The sequence below is a fragment of the Acipenser ruthenus genome, chromosome 14 (genome assembly GCF_902713425.1).
Source record: "Acipenser ruthenus chromosome 14, fAciRut3.2 maternal haplotype, whole genome shotgun sequence".
In the NCBI taxonomy this organism is placed as follows: Eukaryota; Metazoa; Chordata; class Actinopteri; order Acipenseriformes; family Acipenseridae; genus Acipenser; species Acipenser ruthenus.
This window is the reverse complement of record NC_081202.1, coordinates 24609024-24616582: the sequence shown is the minus strand read 5'-3', so window position 1 is coordinate 24616582 and position 7559 is coordinate 24609024.

The following is a 7559-nucleotide window of genomic DNA, read 5'->3' as shown; positions in this document are numbered from 1 at the left end:
CAATAAACACTGTGTCTGGATCAGTGTGAGGATCGTTTGGACAGAAAGGTCAGTTCAGATACTGGTGTTGTAGTAACTCAATAACAGCATGTCATAAACTGTGACATTCTTTAAGGTGACATCTGTGAACTTTTCAGTTGGATATAAAAGTTCAGTGTCACAGAGCGTATTTTAAGTGGATAGTGGTCTAAATGAAATCATAGATATTCACAACCTAGACCAAAGTCCAAACATGCTCATTGTGTGTTCACTGATGATGCAGTGTCAACAATATGATGTATTTAGTAGAATGTGGGGCAGGTGCTAATAGTACCTTTAGTTCCACTATGCAAATTATGGAATATTTGTATTTTTCTTATCCTACACTGTAGCATAGGCACACATATGCACCTACCAGAGAAAAACAAACATTTATATATGTATGATAACCTCAATCCCATCACTATGAGTTACATTTATGTATTAGCTTTCCATTAATAACCTGTTCTAATTATTAAATACAAAACAATATTGTACTGTATACAGCTCTCCAAATTAAACTATGTTTGTGTCTCACACATGCACAGAAGTGCATATACTCATAGAAAATCTAATTAAAATGATTCTGTAAAATGACAATACATTCCAAGACATTGCCTAAAATATTTTTTTTTCATGTAATTAGGTTAGTCATTCAGTTAACTGTGAATTCATAGAGAAAAAAAAGACAGTGACCAAGTAGAATATATAGAGTAGCCTAAGTACAATACTGTATATAATGCTTCAGATTATGAACAATGCTTTGTAGACACAGAAGAGTGGCCCAAGGTGTCTCTTATCTGCTTCTGTAGAGGGCTCAGTCAAAAGCTATTGGACTTTTCAAATCAAGGTCGTCCTGATTGTCTGTGGCATCAGATCGTATCATTGTGCATGAGGGTGGAAGAGGTGGTCCACTTACAAAGACACTGAGAAAATGATATTTGACAGTTTAAATGGTAAAAATTATTATTATTATTTGTTTATTTAGCAGACGCCTTTATCCAAGGCGACTTACAGAGACTAGGGTGTGTGAACTATGCATCAGCTGCAGAGTCACTTACAATTACGTCTCACCCGAAAGACGGAGCACAAGGAGGTTAAGTGACTTGCTCAGGGTCACACAAGGAGTCAGTGGGTGAGGTGGGATTTGAACCGGGAACCTCCTGGTTACAAGCCCTTTTCTTTTACCACTGGACCACACAGCCTCCTATCCTTGGTCAAATGGTCAGTGGCTTTGCTGGTTGAGTCTTGTGAAATAGCACCTCCCACAAGAAACTGGTACATTATCGGTCCCAGGCACTTGTGCTGTTCTTTAGGTGTATTTCCACCCACTGATATGTATCTGCTGATTAACTCAGCAGATACATATGACAACAGCCTTTAAGGACTCCCAAATAAACATTTCCGAATATCTGAAATTCCATTCAAGCTAATTAGGTCCCCTCTGTATAACTTTATTCCATTATACCAAGGTAAGTCATAATAAAATAAAATGTATGGTTCTGTGTGGGTATGCATGCCTGTGTGTGTTAATCACTGCTATTAGGGCTTGGCAGAGAATCTGAATATTCCACCTACCTTTTTGACTAAACATCTATTTTTATCTTCCAAAAATAATGCAGAAGCCTAAATCTAGCTCTCTGTACACTTTCTCATGCTGTAAAAGCAAATATAATTTAATAAGAAGCTGATAATAAAATAAGAAAAAGTTATAAAATATATTAATACTCAGAAACTATAGGCCCTAAACTTTCATCCATAAAACGGTGACAAAATGGTGAAACGAGAGGCATTTCATAAACAATCATTCAAATTCAAAATAGAGCTGATCATTTTCAAAATGTGAAACCAACGCAGTAAACTGGATGGGATTGTACCAGTAAGTGCTTTGTGTTTGTGCTCTATTAGTATAACTGGTTACAAAAGCATTCCTTCAGTTAAGTGAAATTCAGATCAATGGAGTTACTGCACTGGTGCTAACAATGATGGAAATGTCATGTTATTGCTTGTAAATTAAATGTTTTGTTTTTTTTTTGGATATTTTCTTTTTCAGAAATTGGCAACAAATAGCATGTAATTCAGTAAAAAAAAATTAAAAGTACTCTGCTACACTTGGCATAGGACAAATACCAATATGTGGAATGGAACTGGATCTGAGTCAGACATAAGTGGAAAGACATAATACCTCAAATTAATGCTGTGGTTTGTGTGAGTTTAAGAGTCATTCAGTAATCTCACCTCACCTACCAGGAATGCAAATCTGCAAATCTGCTCAGCCCACATAAAACCAGTGTAGGCGGATATCGAGGGTCCTCATAATCCCATCACAAGCGCAAGGTTAGAGTGAAATGCATTCTGAAACTTCTACAGGAGCATAAAATAATAATAATAATAATAATAATAATAATAATAATAATAATAATAATAATAATAATAATAATAATAATAATAATAAAACAAGTTTGTTTTGTAGATTGGTGCAAAATCAATACAGGTATTGTGTTCACAATGTAGAGAGTGACAGACATATGGTCATTGTTTCAAATAAGATCAGAACTTTAACATTGTAATCATGTTTGGCATTTTCAAGAATAAAGGGATGATGTTGAAGATATTGATATGATATTGAATATATTGTTTTTACATGTTAGGAACAAAAATCAAATGGAGCATAACTAACTTCCCCCGGCTTTTTACTTTGGGAAGTACTTTAGGAAGTAATCTGTTATATGAATTGCCTGTATAATAAACAATACATTTTCCTTTACACCCCAAGATAACTTGTATGACTTTTGACTGCTCTCTGGTCTCCACTGTATGCTTTGTGCACACATATTAGGCAGATACATTCATATAAAATTGAAAGTAGCGGATTATTGCCACATGTAACCTGAAACCATCTATAGGAGGCTAAGGGCCTCATTTTCCGAAGTTGGTAAATTATTCAGAGTAAGGGTTAGTAACCTACGTTGAAAGTTCTGTATGTTCTTTACGTTGCAATTTTCCATTAGTAGTGGTACTTTACTGTTGAGTAAGTGTCTTTTAATTGAAAGTGTATAGAGCTTGAAGACAAGCTCACTGAAATTGATAAAGCAAGAAAATATGAAAAAAAGAGGAAGAACTGGAGTGAAAAGTACACGACTTCACAAGTCCATATGCTTTTAGATAATATTATAAAATACCAGCATGTATTATTTGGAAAAGGAAAAGAAAAAGTTAGGCATTTCAATTGAATTTGAGATTTATTTTATTTTATTGTATTTTATTTTATGGTTTGCTTATCAAACCGATAATGCCTCAAAACTTGTTCATTGGTGGCCTTCATTAAAGGTGACCATGGAACGAAAAAGTCGTTCAGCAGCGTATGGTCTGGTCCTCTGTTGTTCTCTCCTCCTCTGCAACAAAAGCAACAAAGCCATCTTGCCTTTCTATGATAAAAAAAAAACCTCAGTTTTAGCAGGGCTTTATATAATATGTGTACATTTACAGCATTCAATGATATAAATTTACACATTGAAATTACATGAAAATTGGCCTTAACAAGCTTGACAAATCACTTTGTAAGTTTAGTAAAACGTAAATTTGCTCAAAAACGTAAATTTACTTGGTGTGAGCAGGCAGTAAGTAAAGTACATTTACTCAAAAAAATAAAGTATAACTTTACTTATCTTGGAAAATTTTAAAAATTAATACATTTACTCAAAACAGCCCTTACTTATGAGTAAACACCTTTACATACTTTGGAAAATCAGGCCCTAATAGTGTTGACAAAAGTGTTGTGAAGATTGGTGCTGTTCGCCTGATATAGTGTGACAGACGGGCAGACAGACAGATGGACACAATCGCCGTGTAAGGGTCACCATTTTGTGAATGAGGACCTTAAAAAAGCAAGTGAGAAGCTTTTTTGTGCAATCTGTAATGTCAAACAGCAATGCAATAACTCATCACATTAGTGAATTAAGACAACTAACAAACACACCCAAGATGGTTATAATAATGATTCTGGCTGTGTAATTATGGTCATGGTGTTTTTTGTTTTGTTTTTTTATAAATTTAGTCGTTGCCAATTATTTTTATTATTTTCTCCCAATGGAATGGGCAATTATTTTATTAAGCTCAGCTCACCGCTACCACCCCATTTTCATAGTACCACTTACAGATTTGGCAGCTCTTCAGTCAATTCAGACAAATTCTTGGCCTCAGGCCATTTTCTCCTTCTGCTTGCTTTTCTAGCTGATATTAAAGTGAATATTTCAAGCAATTATTGCAGAGCACTGATACAACTGCTAAACTGTTGAGAGTGACGGCTTCCCTATTAATTTAGGCGTCTTTATAAAAGTCTTTAGGCCCTCCAAACAACATACTGAGAACTGGCTGTAATAATTCTAATTAAATAAAACCATTAAAAAAAACTGGCTTGGTTGATAATATAATCTGGTTACTGCAATTTATGCAATATATGGGACACACCAAATTTTCCTGTTGAAACTGTCCTAGACTAGTTGGATGAAAAATGTCCTACAAAGCTTTTGGAAGCAGTATTGCAACTTATGTTTCTTAGGATGAACGCAGTAGATCAGAGTTGCATGCAGTTCCCAAAAGTAGACTTCACAGAACGGACTAAAAGTCAACAACACCACCAAGACTATAAATTAAACCTGATGCTCCTGATGTTCCTCATGATGCTGTTGAAGGTCTTGACAGTGTTTGTGATGCTTCTTATGGTCCTTGTGGTTTTGTTGACTCTCCTGACAGTTTTCTTGATTGTCCTGATGATGTTGTTCATGGTTCTAACCGTTATGATGGCTTTTAGTAGATGCATACTTCACAGAATACTTAGAAATTACCTAAAAAGTAGCTATGCAGGATTTTTATTTTGCTTCATGTCTGTACACAGCTCAGGTCCAGACAAGATTGTTTATCACACACATATATAGTAAATATGGACTGGAGAGGAGGGTGATAGTGGACAATTATTGCCCTGAGGGAAGACTATTTTTACCAACAGGGCTATAATGCCCGAAACCGCAGGCTGAGGGCATTGCACCCTGGAGGCAAGGTTGGATAGTAAATATGATTTATATATTTTGTTTAAATATAGCTGATACAGCATAAGTAAATAAATAAATAACATAAATAAATAACAGAAAATGTTTTTGAAGTTCATACCACATCGTGATCAAAGTCTTTTGGCGTACAGCTCTGCATCTGGCTTCCTGACTGCTGCATAATACTCTTTTAGTAGTGCGTTTAGATGCTGGCTGTCATATTTGTTTACATCGTTGAGTTGAATTTGCTTGAATTTCAGAAAGTCTGAAAACAGTGACGTTTTAATCATCATTTTAGTGTTTGGAGCATCTTTCTTTTGTAGTATGTTTTGTAATTTATTTTCTCTTAAGTCACAGAATCGCTTTTGAGCAGTTCATTTACTTTCAGCCATTATCTCTTGTTGTGAGTAATACAATTCTTTAAGTTCTATTTAAGCAATTGTGCCCATTGATGAAGACTCAACCGTGTGGTACGCGACAGGAGTTATGCGTCCGAGGTCGACGACCACACAGTAGAGCCTTCACTCTGATTGCACTGTTAGAAAACATATTTTCTCATTATTTTCAAAACAACACTTTAAAACCAAGCTGTATCTTGAACTTGTAATGATTCGTCGGGTACCCTTCCGCTAACAAAAAAAATTAGGAATATAGTCCTGAAAAGGATTACATAGGATGACATACATAATGAGGGGGAAAAAAAAAACTTTATTAAACAAATAACTTTTTAATGGTCAGTGCCAGATAGCTGAATGGAGCGATATTACTGAACTGTCCGTGTCTCGGTTTGTCGTTGATGATAGAGCTGCCAGGCTGTGGATTGGCTGATGCAGCAATTGTGGATACAGGACCTGTTGCTTTCATAGCTACAAAGTATTGATTGGCTGATTTTGGTGGATAATAAAATACATTTGAACCGATTGTGTCTTTGTTTAGTATTTGCTGTCCTATGAGCTTTCATTATGGCAAGTCAAAATGAAAAAGCCGGGACTTGTGGGATTGATTTTAAATTTGATTCACAGTTGATGCTGTGACGTTCCAGCGGGCATCACCTGTCTGATAGAAGCTTGGTAGAGCTGGAAGCTGATTGGCTGATGGTACTGAATCATTTTCTAATGAAGAACATTTACACAATTAATTCTAAAGCTCTTTAATCGGAAAAAAATGGTAAAAACAAAAGTATGTATAATTTTAATATTTTTATTTTTTTATTTTATTTGCTCCATCGCCAAATTACATATGAAACCAGTACATTCAAATTATATTTCAAATGTTACAAAAGTTATCACAAACTGTACACTTCAAAACATCTCTTAGCATCGTTACAGAATATAACAAATATGTTTACAATTTACAGAGAGTAACTGTTTTAAAAATACTGTAACATGAAATGCAACATGAATACTTGTGCAGCCTACATTTACCATTAGAAATATTGTTCTCTATAATTCTCACAAAAGCTGCAAATTACATACATACAAAAAATGCCAAGAATACAAGTAACAAATCAGTTTTGCTGCACAACCATAATTTAGCACAATGGCCATGTTTTGTATCACCAAACATAGTGAACACTGAATATATAACTCTATGATAAATATTTAACCTATTACATAATTGTATGTACATTTCATAACACATTCAACAACAAAAAAATGCATGTAATCATCAAGCTACTTTTATAGAATCTACTTTGTAAGAACGGTGCAGTTAATTTGATTATGTCAGTACTGCATATGCTACATTTATTTTATATCATATTAGCACACTGCCTTAGTCAATATTTATTTATGCACAGTAGGTTACATCTGTAAATAGATGCTAAATATTTTTGATACAACTGGTAGTTGACAGATCATTTTTTTTTTGTTTTAACTGCATGAGTTAATTGTTCATGGATTAAAGGGTTAAAGTAATAAATAATGCACAAGGTATATTTATGTATTTATGTATGTACACGTATTTGTTTTATTTGCAAAGACCAATAACCCTGACAAGAGCCACAAAACTTTTTTAAATGTGTACCTAAGAACATAAGAACATAAGAAAGTTTACAAACGAGAGGAGGCCATTCAGCCCATCTTGCTCGTTTGGTTGTTAGTAGCTTATTGATCCCAGAATCTCATCAAGCAGCTTCTTGAAGGATCCCAGGGTGTCAGCTTCAACAACATTACTGGGGAGTTGGTTCCAGACCCTCACAATTCTCTGTGTAAAAAAGTGCCTCCTATTTTCTGTTCTGAATGCCCCTTTATCTAATCTCCATATGTGACCCCTGGTCCTTGTTTCATTTATCAGGTCAAAAAAGTCCCCTGGGTCGACATTGGCCATACCTTTTAGGATTTTGAATGCGTGAATCAGATCACCGCGTAGTCTTCTTTGTTCAAGACTGAATAGATTCAATTCTTTTAGCCTGTCTGCATACGACATGCCTTTTAAACCCGCGATAATTTTGGTTGCTCTTCTTTGCACTTTTTCTAGAGCAGCAATATTCTT